The sequence below is a fragment of the Chinchilla lanigera genome, unplaced genomic scaffold (assembly GCF_000276665.1).
Source record: "Chinchilla lanigera isolate Chin_1 unplaced genomic scaffold, ChiLan1.0 scaffold00003, whole genome shotgun sequence".
NCBI classification, from domain to species: Eukaryota; Metazoa; Chordata; class Mammalia; order Rodentia; family Chinchillidae; genus Chinchilla; species Chinchilla lanigera.
In genome coordinates, this window is record NW_004955404.1 from 1954937 (window position 1) to 1967024 (window position 12088).

Genomic DNA, 12088 nt, shown 5'->3' on the forward strand with positions numbered 1-12088 from the left:
GGGCTCTGGAGCAGTCGCCGACATGCCGGGGCCCTGGCCAGAGGCCCTTTCCCAAGCTTGTGTGCTCTGTACTTGGAGCACACGGCAGAGCAGGCAGCACAGTCCAGTTAGTGGCATGGAGGTTGTGAGGTACCCGGGAATGTACTTGAGAGGATGTTTAAGACTACCACACCGGAAGTTACGGAGCATTGCTGAGAAGATAGAAAAGCGTATTCAAGGATCTGGCCTTGTACAGGTTAACTGGGAAGGGCAGTTATGTTTTGATAGGGTTTGTAGTTCTGTCTGGGTGTTTGGTGGTTTCTTGCCTAATTGTAATAGTGGAAGTCCACATTTCCGAGCTGATCACCTTAGGTGACATTAGAGTCACTTTGTGCTTGGGCGTTGTAGCTCATGCTCGTCGTGGGCAGACCCGTTGTTGAGTTCTGCCCCACCCCCAGGTGCTGAATGAAATGCCGTTATTTCATCTCAGCTCATCACATCACCTCTGATGAGCACGTGGTCACAGGTAGGAAGGTGCTTGCGCTCATGCAGCAGGGCCAGGTTTTGCAGCAGTTGAAATCTTGTTTCTGAGGAAGCTCAGGTTTTTCTCACTGGCTGTGCACCTTGGTGTCTGCCTCAAAGTGCGGTAACCTGGCTTGGTTCACCTTTTTAAATGCTTTTTACCAAGTGCCCAGGCCTGACGGGCCATCACTTGGTAATAGGTGTTTCCCTTAGACACTGAAGTTCTGCTTGGGCCGCAGGCAGGAAGGGCTTTCCTCGGGTAACCTGCAGTGTGCACCAGCACCCGCCACATGGACACACTGCGGCTGTCACTGTAACGTTTAGTGGAACTCCGCATCATTGCTAAATCAGGAGGCTTCTTGGCTCTTTTTTTTTTCCCTCCCCTGTGGAACTCCACATCATTGCTAAATCAGGAGGCTTCTTGGCTCTTTTTTTTTTTTTTTTTTCCTCCCCTCCCCTGTCTGAGACCAGGTCTCTGCAGTTTAGGCTGGCCTTGAGCTCACTTTGTAGCCCCAGGCTAGCCTTGAACTCTCAGTGATCCTCCTGCCTCAGCCTCCCAAGTGCTGGGATTACAGGTGTGGGTCACCACACCCGGTAACCAGGACAGCGTGGTGCTGGCGGTTTCTCCTGCCTTCCCTGAACCCTCGAGGCAGTGTCACCGCGGTGAGAAGGGCAAGTTAATAGCTCCCTCCTTCAGTTTGGAGGCCCAGGCCCAGGGCACGGTGTGAGGCCTGCCAGGATGACGGGATGGGTATGTTGGGGGCTGTGACTTCCCCACGGCTCAGGGAGACTTCCATCCGTGCATTTCTTGATCTTAGCAAAAGGCCAGGAACGATCAGTTTACCCCTTTCCTTCGGCTACCGTTGCACAGGGACAGCTGAGTGGGAGGGCATCAGAGCCCGAGAACAGGGAAGTTGTTGGAGCTGCCCTGAACAGAGTCGAGGGAGGGCGGGACAGCCCCTGGGGAGTGGGTGGTGGGACCTCGTGAGCACGGGTGACCCAGTGACCAGAGAGCCATGACAGAGGGCCTGGGGCACACCTGTGACGGTGACAGCACTTCCTCACGCAGGAGGGCCCCGGCCCACTCCGTCCGGGCCCTGCTCGGGGAGCCCTGAGAGGGCAAAGCTGCAGTAGAAGAACCACAAGGACTCGGGGCTCAAGAGGCCCGCCCGCTCTGCAGGGGGTGTGGGCACAGGCTGTGCCCTGAACCGACCTGACAGGTCAGCATCACGTGTAGAACGCACACAGGGACGCATGCACCCACCCGAAGGGGCACAGACCCGGGGCGGGGCACTGACAAAGGCTCCCTGCCACGAGAAGGCCAGGCCTGGGGGCACGTAAGGGCCCGGTGTGGTGGGGGGCTGCACCCTCAGGGATGGAGGCAGTGGGACTGCAGGGAGGCCTGGCATCCAGGACCCAGTCTACACCAACCACCAGGCTGGGATCAGCACAGTGTGGGTGGCAGCGACAAGAGGGTGCAGGACAGCACAGCCCACCCTGATGGGTCACCCCCTGACCCTCAGCACCAGGCCACTGTGCAGGCCCTCCTCACACAGTCTTGGGGACCCTTGGGCTGGAGCTGGCATCCACCTGTGCTCTGCCAGGAGACAGGGAAGTAGACAAGGCACAGTGCAGCCAAGTGGCGCGGGTGGGCAGGAGGCGCGGCTCCTCACCATGGGTGTCTGACCCTGAACCCATCAGAAGTAGGTGCTGGGCGCCTCAGCCCTCTGGGTTCCGGCGTCACGCTGCTTCCTGTGGGTGACCTTGCTGTTACAGTGCCCACGAGGAGCGCAGAATCGCCATCCTGTGAGGCACGTGTGAGCCAGCTGTGCCTGTCCCTCGGTCCGTCCGGCATGTGCCACCGCCTTGGGCAGGGCCGCAGAAGCCACCCCTGCACTCTGACTTTCCAGGACCGGAGGCCAGCAGCCACTGAGGTCACAAACCAGGCTTCCAGAGGAGGCCAGGCAGCCCTGCTTCTGTCCATCACGCCTCAGGCTAAGAAGCCGCCCTGTGGGGAGTGGTTCCCGCGGAGTGCAGCTGCTTCCAGCCAGTCTAGGCAGCAGGGAGCAGTTGCGCCCCAGACGCCGTGGCCTCCACCCTGCAGCCTGGGTCTCGCACAGCAGTGCCAACTCCTTAGCTGTTTCGTGAAACAAGCAGCCTGGAATTTGAGATCGTGGGCAACGGGTGGGAGCATCTGGGTCAGAGCCCGGCTCCGCGCGAGGGTGCACGGGCCCCAGGGTTCCTGCGGGGCTGGGAGGCCCTGGCCCTCGGCGCTGCTGCACAGCTCTTGCGAGGGGGAGAGGGCTGTGCTGCCAGAACACAGACACGGCCTGCGGTGGCGAGCGGGCGCCCCCACGTGTGGCGGACAGGTCACCGTGCCGGGAGCGATGACCCTTCCAGCTGGATGCTGCAGTGGGCAGGGACAGTTGCCTGGGGACCCGCAGCAGTGGACTTGATGGACAGCATGGAGGCTGCCCACAGCCGCTGAAGCTGGAGGGGCTGGGATGGAGAGGGGGCAGGAGGCAGACGGTTCCATTTCACCATCTTGGTTTTTTAAAAAATCTGAAGCCAAAGACATAATTTTAAGAACGAAGTTAGATCCAAGGGGAACGGCCTGCTCGGGTCCCCCCTCCCGTGTCCCTGCCAGCCTGGGACAGCCTCGGCCGGGCCCTGTCACCCGCAGCCGCGCTCTCCCGGCGCCCGTGATGGTACCGTGCTCAGCGCAGGAGCCGCCGCACCAGTGTGTGGGCCCCGCTCCCCTTCCCTGGGAGCCGGCTGTCCTTCCCAGCGCCTCCTCGCTGGCTTCGCTGACAGCAGACAGGATTCAGGATGACTGAAGCCAAGTTTTACAGGCAAAACAGCATGAGGCACCACATCAAACGGCACATCGCAGCTCCAGCGCACGGCGGCGCGCGGTTCCAGGTTTCCGTGGTTGTGAGGCTCCCGACCTGGGAGTGGGGTGTGAGGAGGGGCCCACAGGACAGGCCCCGGCCTCGTGGCTGGCCTGGCTCCACAGCCTCACCATGGCTGCAAGAGGAGCCTGGGTCTTCAGCAGACTGCACCTTGGCCTGGGCACGAGGACCAGTGCCCGCATCCCGTCCGACAGGGATAGGTCACATCCCAGGCGGGATTTCGATTTCACGGCAGAGTGTGGAACTAGGCCCAGACTGGTCCAGGCAACACTGGTCTCAAGTGTGACAGGCTCTGAGGTGCCAGCATGTCCCTCCAGGGCCCCTGGCGGACACTGCCGCCATCACAACCCCGAGGCCTAGTGGGGGAGGAGCACAGGTGGGGTCAGCCCTGCGGGTGGGCCGTGTGCCCTGAGCCCCAAGAGGCGGCGCTGTGTACAGCCAGCCAGGGGCTCTGCGCAGCCCTGGTCCAGAGCTGCTCCTCTTCCCAAGGCTCCCCAATACTCGGGCAGCGGCTGTTCTTGCTACAGACGCTGGTTTCCTCTGGGCCTCGGCTTCATGCAGCTCCAGGGAGTCCGGACAGCTCAGGGAGGGAGGACGACGCCAGCAAGCCCAGCTCTGGGTGGGGCCCAGATCACAAAACAAGTGCTGGGAGAACTCCGAGAAGCACACCTTGTGGCCGAGACAACAAGGTTCCCACACCCGGGGCTGGAGGAAGGGGTGGGCCAAGGGCAGCCAGCATTTCCTCAAACTGTCAACGTGTAAAAGTCGGTTAGGCAGTCTGGCTGCCAGGTGTGGCGGCACATGCCTTTTATCTCGGCAGTTATCTCTGCACATGGGAGGCTGAGGCAGGAGGATCCACCAGTTTAAGACCATCACGGACCACAGAGCAAGATCAGGTCTCAAAACACACACACACACATGCATGTGGGTGTGCACGCAGTCCAGGCAGCAGGGTCCACACGCTACACTCACTGACCGTCACAGTGACTCTCCTGCAGACTCTGGATGTGTGGCAGAGCCAGCTGCCAGGCAGGATGGCGGTTCGACCACGGTGGCAGAGTCCATCAAGCCAGGTCCCTGCGGCTATGGTGACGTCATGCTCTTTAGGACCTAGGCTGGTACATGGCGCAGACAGCGCCCAGGTCACAGTGACTTCAGTACATTCTTCTCCCTGCTGGTGCCCTCACACCCAGGGCTCCAGTGCTACCGAGGCTGCCCTGTGATTCTTGTCTGAGGGAGGCAGCACCTGAGGCAGGGACGGGGCAGATGCAGCAGAGGCCTTGGGCACCAGTGGAAAACTGGCTCATCCTTGAGAGCCCGAGGAGAAATAAGAAACGCAAACCACTGGGCCAGGGGTGCCGGGGGTTGAACCCAGGACCTTCGTACTGAGCCCCATCCCCAACCCTTTTAAAATTATTTTCAATTTTGAGACAGGGTCCCTCTACCTCATGAAGTTGCCCAGGCTGGGTTTGAACTTGGCAATCTTCCTGCTTCAGCCTCCCAGAGTGCTAAGATTCGAGCATGCACCACCACACCTAGCCAAAGCCTGTTTGCATGGGGGTGAAGCAAGGGGAGAGGGCGAGGCCCCCAGGGAGCAAAGGGTGGGGTCCCCGGGGCTCAATCTCGGCCCCAGAGGGTGGGTCTGCAGCCAGCTTCGGCTTCAGCAGTCGACCCCTGCAGGTTGGACACTGCACCTCAGGCAGGGCTGACCACCTGTCTGCAGCCTGGTGACCACTGGAGATGGCTTGTGGGGAACCTCCTGCTGGCCCGGAGGGTGCTGCGCCTTCCACCCTGGCGGAGCTGCCCGGCTCACCCATGGGAAGTGGCTCTGGCCAGGGCCCCCTGTAGGGGAGGGGTGGGTGCAGGGCGCTCACACAGCAGGAGCCCAACCACATTTGGGGACAAAGGCATCTGTGACAGGTGGACACCACAGGGCTCAGGGCTGGGCTGCTCATTTCAAACCCTCCCCCTACTCAGTGCTGTGCAACCCAGGCAAAACCTTATCCTCTCTGTGCCTTTATTCCTGTATCGAGGCAGCAGGACACAATCGTGCCTGCACCCCACCCACGGGACTGGAGTGTGCATCCCTGGAGCTGACTAGTCAGTGGGAAGAGCCCCGGCCCCGTGAGCTGCTCCTCTGCCAGCATCGGCTGGGTACACCTTTCAGGCGAGTGGGCATAAAAGGAGACACGCATTAAGAAAGCTGAGGCAGGAGGATGGCAAGTTAGAGCCCAGACCAGGCACCTTAGTGACTTAGCAAGCCCCTGTCTCAAAATAAAAAGAGCTGGGTGTGTGGCTCAGTGCAGATGCCCCGGGTTCCATCCCCAGTGCCACCAAAGAAACAAAGGAAAGGAGAGGGAGGGAAGAAAGAAAGAGGAGAAGAGGGAAAGGCGACGAGCCCTCCTGGCCCCACACGGTATAAGATCCGGCTGTGACGGGCGTGTGGCTGGAGTAGCCTTGACCACCGCACCACACCAGGCGACCCCCGGAGGCCCAGGCCGCTCCGGACTTGGCCCTCAAGGTCACCTTCCCTGGAAGGCAGGGTTAGCTGGCCTCTGCAAGGCCTCTCCGTGCATAAACGGCACCCAGTAGCCCAGGAAGCTCAGGACTGCATGGGGTGGCAACTGCTATCAGAGCCCCTTCCCAAGGTGCCAGTTATGGAACCCTGCAGCAGGTCCGAGTGCCTGCCAAGTGTTACAGCACCTGGCGCAGGAAGGAAGAGCCAGAGACGAAATGGAGGTGCTGGCAGGGGTCCGGGATGCCCCGTTGTTTGCAGGCAACGAAGGGCCAGGAGGCACCCAGACCGTGGTGCTTCTTCGTCACATCTGCATGGACAGTGGGTGGAGGGCGGGCAGCGTTTCCAGGAGCAGCACAGGTGACTGCAGTGGGCTGCCGAGAAGGACACAGCAGTCTTGCAAGGACGAGGAAGAGACGGGGGCAATGAGGAAACTGCAGTTTCCCCGGGTGCCTGATCGCCTCCAGCAGGGCTTACCTTGCCCCGGGAGCCCACCGCAGGCGCCAGCCCCAGGCTTCCAGCTACGACCAGGAGAGTGGGGAGTTTCCAGGTTCCAATCTCGCCCACAGGGCAGGACAGACAGGCCTGGACATCCCCTAGACTCAATTTATAGTTTGTGGTCCCCGGCAAACTGCCAGCCCGTGGGGAGGCTGAGGCAGACACAGCCTGGTGGAAGGATGAACTGAGAAACATCCACCACACACCCATCCTGCAGGGCATTCCACATGACCAGAACCACAAGGACCACACGAGCCACAAGTGACAGCAGAGAACCCAGGTCAGATGTCCAGGTACGGTGGTGCACACCTGTCATCTTAGCACTCCCGAGGCTGAGGCAGGAGATCACTGTGAGTTTGAGGCCAGCCTGGGCTACACAGTGAGTTCAAGGCCAGCCTGGGCTACATAGTGAGACCCTGTCTTCAAAACAAAACAAAACAAAACAAAACAAAACAAAACAAAAACAACCAAAAAAATCCAGGTCAGAACAGGAAAACGCAAGGTCAGGAAGCTGAAGTCTCTGGGGGCAGAGACTTAAGAGACCAACAGCGGGAGGCACCATGGGCTCCTAGACTGGGTCCCTGGCCAAAAGGGCACGCGAGTACCCGGGCCTGGAGCGCAGCCCAAGCCTCGAAGAGAGGGAGGGAGCCAAGCACAAGGCAGAACCAAATCCGAAGAAAGAAACCGGAAGCTGACACCCACGCGGAGGACACGAGCGCCCGGGGTGAGGTCATGGGCGGGGAAGGGCGAGGCAGACGGCAAAGCGCGCGGAACATCTCTCCGGGCTGCAGGGGCCTCCGCCACGGAGGAGCGGGGACGGGTGGACACCCCGCGGCACAGCACTGTGAGCCTCGAGTGGGTCGGAAACCCCGCGGAAGCCCGTTCGCCTGTGCAGAAACAAAAATCCCCGCCCGAGGGTTCACGCGAAGCCTCGAGTCACATCAGTCTGCAGGAAGAACCAGGCTGCAGGGCTCACACTTCCTGACTTGACAACTCACGGCAAACTGCCGGAACCACAGGGTGCGGGGCTGGCAGAGACAGACATGCACCAGAGCTAAGCAAAGAACAAATTCAGGTAGATAGTGGCAAACAAGGACATGCAGCTTTGCCAACCGGAAAGGGACCCAGGGATGGGGGGCTTGCGTTTGAGATCCTTCTGCCTCAGCCTCCCAGAGGGCTGGGACTACAGGCGTGCACCACTGTATTCCTGGCATGAGTCACTTGGCCTCTGTCCTCCTCCCCATGTCAGCCTTGCCGGAAGTCTGTCGACCGCGTCGAACTTCCCAGAGAACGAGCTCTCTCTTACACTGACGGCATGCACTGTTTTTCCGTTTTCAGCCTCACTGATTTCTCATCGTTGTAACTTTGTCCTTTTGATTGGCTTGGGTCTCTCTCTCATCTTCCCGGGTTCTCTCTCTTCGCATCTTCCCAGGTGGCAGCGTGAACGTTCGGCGGGAGGCGTTTCCACATCTCCTTGAACGTCTGCGCTGAACCACGCTCGTTTCCTTCAGCACACGCCTTCCCAGCAAGGCGCACACACCGCGTCTTCATCTCTGTACTCTCCATGGAGCGCCCCGGACGACTTCGGGAGCACCGAAATGGGACGGCCGGCCCGCTGTGAGCACCGCGTGCTGGAGAAGCCGCGACCTCGCGAGCGACCCCGGCTCTAGCGGGGCTGTCCCGGCGCTCGCACTCGGCGCAACTCAGCCCCGCTGTGCGGCGCCTGCCCGCCCCGCGCACGCGCACGCCTCGTCCTCGTCCTCGTTCCCCCGCCGCCCGGCCAGGCACACGCCACCCATGGCTTGAAGCAGGAAAGGCTCCTCGCGGCCCATGTGTACAAGGTTCAGGGCGCTTTGGTCTGGCGCAGGGAGAAAAGCGGCCCCAGAAGGGCCAAGCGGAGAAGCGCCGCTCAGGACACTGCGGTCCGGAAGTGGAGAGGAGGGAGGAGCCAGGAGCCCGCCGGCGCTTCCCGGCCCCGCCCAGGGACCGCCTCCTCCCGCCAGACCCCGCCCCAACCAGGCCCCCTCGGGTCAGGCCCCGCCTCCTCCCGCCAGGCCCCGCCCCTCGGGTCAGGCCCCTCCTCCTCCCATCAGACCCCGCCTCCTGACAGCGATCCGCTCCTTCCACCCGCCCTGCCTTGGGCACAGGGCTTCGGGGGACGTGGAGCTGTGAACCAGAACACTGAACTCATCCTGTATTTAGTCATTTTGCAGAGTTCCGTCGCTCTCCTTTTTTAGTTAAGGCTTTTGAATTTTCCAGCCATAAACCGCACCACCCAAGCCTGCTGACACCCCGGCTGTGCCGTGGCAGGACCTGGCTCTGTTTTCTGCTGCATCTGTGCCTGGGGGTCTGAAGCAGTCACAGACCCTCACATTTCTAAATTTGTTCTTCCCTTGGCGCCCAGCGTACCTCACCTTGCAAAATGGTTCTTCCTGTTGCTTCTGGAAAATACCCACATTATATTGCTTAGGATGCCCTGTATTTGTGTGTTTGTGGGGGGGGTGGATTTTGTGTCTGTGGGTTTTTTGGAGACAGGGCCTCACTATGTAGTTCAGGCTGGACTTGAACTCACTGTGTAGCTCAGACTGGTCTCGATCTCATGGTGATCTTCCTGCCTCAGCCTCCCAAGTGCTGAGATTACAGGAGTGTGCCACCATGCCCGGCTTCTCTGCATTTCTGTTTACATCAACTGTGGTGAGCATGGGCTGCTCCAAGCAGTGGGATAAGCCTGACAGTGCCTTTGTCGCTGCTGCGATGCCAGGAGCTGGTTGTGAGCACTCTGGGCAAAAGGATAGTTTTGGGAGCGCAGAGCAGTGGAGTCGCAGGGGCACCTTCCTTCGCTCATCTCTTTTTTTTTTTTTTTAATTTATTTCTTTCACTCATCTCATGCTTGGCAAAATCACCCCAAGCTCACCACTGCCAGCCACAGGTGACAGAAACCTCCACTGCACCTTATGCCCTGGGGCTACATCTCCAGCCCTTTATTTTTTAAAAACTTTTGATTAATTAATTATTTATTTTTTGAGACCGGGTCTCGCTATGCAGTTCAGGCCGGCCTTGAACTGACTTTGTAGCCCAGGCTGGCCTCAAACCTGAAGTGATCCTTGGCCGGGGGGACATTGGTGTGACGCTCCCAGGCGAGTATGCAAGGCCCGGGAGAAGCCTGAGGCACCAGGAGCCCGATGCACAGCCTGGGACGGTTCAAATCCCTCGGGACATGGAGACAGCTGCACCTGCGGTGCGTTGGCAGCCTTCACGTGCACACGGATTTTGGGGGCTTCCTGAGTTCATTCACCGGACGCTTACAACTGGAATTGCTGCTGCACCCTGCGTCCTGTTGGAGACAGGGTCGCCTGGCGTGACTGCCCAGCGCCCCGCTGTTGAGGGTCCTGACCGCTGAGCCGCTACTCCTGAGGGGCTGTGGACACCACCGTGTCCACCTCCGGGACACCCACGACACAGACAGACTCCTGTCCTTCAGGCCTGCAGGAAGGCCCCTGGGGCCGTTCCCGGGTGTCCCAGGAGCCGTGGAGAAAGAAGCGAAAGAAGCTGTGAACAAACGTGGACGTGTGTCTGAGACTCCGTCGGCAAAGCGACGGCGTTCCCGGCAGTCACAGGGCGCAGCGATGAGTGGGCGGTGTTTCCGAGGCGTCCACTGTGCGTGGGCGGGAAGACTCGGGCCAGGCGTCCCGGGGCCCGGACCTCCACGGTGAACGTGGCCAGCGCCGGGCTCTGCGCCGCGCCTGGGCTGGCAGGAGTTGGCGCCGCGGCCTGCGACGCTGCCTCCCGCGGTCGGCAGGGGGCAGCAGAGCGCCCGAGGGCCCCGGGCCGCGCCGTTCGGGAGTTGTTTCTGAGCAAAGTGAAATCTCAGTTAACCGCGTGACGATCCGCGGGGGCACTGCCTGCGCCGCCTCGGGAATGGCCGGCCACCCCACGACCGCGGCGGCCACCCCCGCCTCGCCGGAAGGAAGGGCAGCGGTGCTAAGCACTGCGCCGCCAGGCCACAGACCCGCCCGCTGCAGAGCAGGCCCCCCACTTCCCGCTCGCCTCCGCCGCCGCGCGCCGCTCACAGAGCCGCTGCGGACGTACCCCGCTCGCGCTTCAGACTGGCCTCGCTGCACAGGAAAATCAGCGGAAAGGCCGGCGCGAGCCCGCTGCCGTCCCCATGGCAACGCCCCCCATTTCCACGTGGGTAGGAGCTTGCAGTGAAGTCAGGCTCTGGACAAGCAAGGCTGGCACAGCGGGACCAGGTATCGTGAGCCCACAAGTGGGCCTCAGCGTTGACTGCAGGTGCCGGGCAGCTGGGATGGAGCCCTGAGGATGCACATGGTGCTGCACAAGTACCCCGCACATCACAAGACTGCACAGTCAGCTGGGCCTGGTGGGGAACACCTATAATCGCAGCCCTCGGGAGGCTGAGGCAGGAGGACCATGAATTCAAATCCAGAATGGACCAACTCAGTGACTTAGTGACACCCTGTCTTTAAATTAAAATTTACCAGTGGCTGGGAATGTAGCTCAGTGTGATGGCCCTGGGTTCAATCCCCAGCTCCAGCTGGAGCCGAGAACTTAAAAAGAGCAGGGTGGACACTCGCTCCCCAGGGGCAAGAGAGGCCCAAAGCCCGGGCAGCAGAGCAGGTGACTCGACTGAGGTCTGGCTGCAGACTGAGGAGGAACCAGAGCCCAGGACCAGCCCGTGGCACTCAGCAGAGCCTCCTCCAAAACCGCGCACAAACCCACGAGGGGATGTCCAGTGCCTGCAAGGCACTAAGCGGAGGGGAAGGATCTTGGCGTCCACCTCACACCGTGTTTTTGAAAATCACTTCCATGAGGATTACAGACTTAAGTGTGAAACAACCACTCCAAGCCGGGCATGGTGGTGCACACCTGTAATCCCAGCACTTGGGAGGCTGAGGCAGGAGGATCGATTTGAGTTTGAGACCAGTCTGGCTACATAGTGAAATCCTGTCTCAAAAAACAAAAAACAAACAAACAAAACCACTAGGGAGCTTCCAGCATACGGACAGAGACTCCGACCTCGCAGCGACTGGCGTGAGCGACAGTGCCCGAAGATCCCGGGGGAGGCGGGCTGCGCGGGGCAGCGAGGGACATCGACCGCGCTGCGCTCAGCCGAAGGAAACGGAGGACTCACGTCCAGCAGCGCGCGGCCGGCTCGGCGGAGGCCGTGGGCCAGGCAGGCCGGGGAGGGCGTTCCAGGCACCCGGCTGGGCCGAGCTGCTGCGGCCGCCCCGCGGTGGGCACGCCGACAGGCGCGTTCGTCCTCCCCGACGCGGCCTGCCCCTCCGCTCCACACGGGCTCCTCCCCCACGAGGAGGGCGTGTCACACGTGGCCTGCTGTCCCCAGGAAGCCCCTGCTCACGGGAGGCGCTGGACCTGGCCACAGGGCTTCTGCCCTCAGCGTCCGTGGCCCCTGGGCCGCTCCTCCAAGCCCGGCTCCTCCCGCGTCTCTGCTCTCGGTGACGCAGGGCCCAGGAATGTGCGGGAGCCGGCAGGACCCCAGGATCGCCCCAGGCCCCGGCCTGCGCCTGCAGGGCCCTGCGGGAGTTTGGGGACCACAGCCAGGCGCAGTCGCGGGGCTCACACCTGCGCGCGCGTGCGCGCTCACACACACGCACACACGCCACACACACACACCACACAC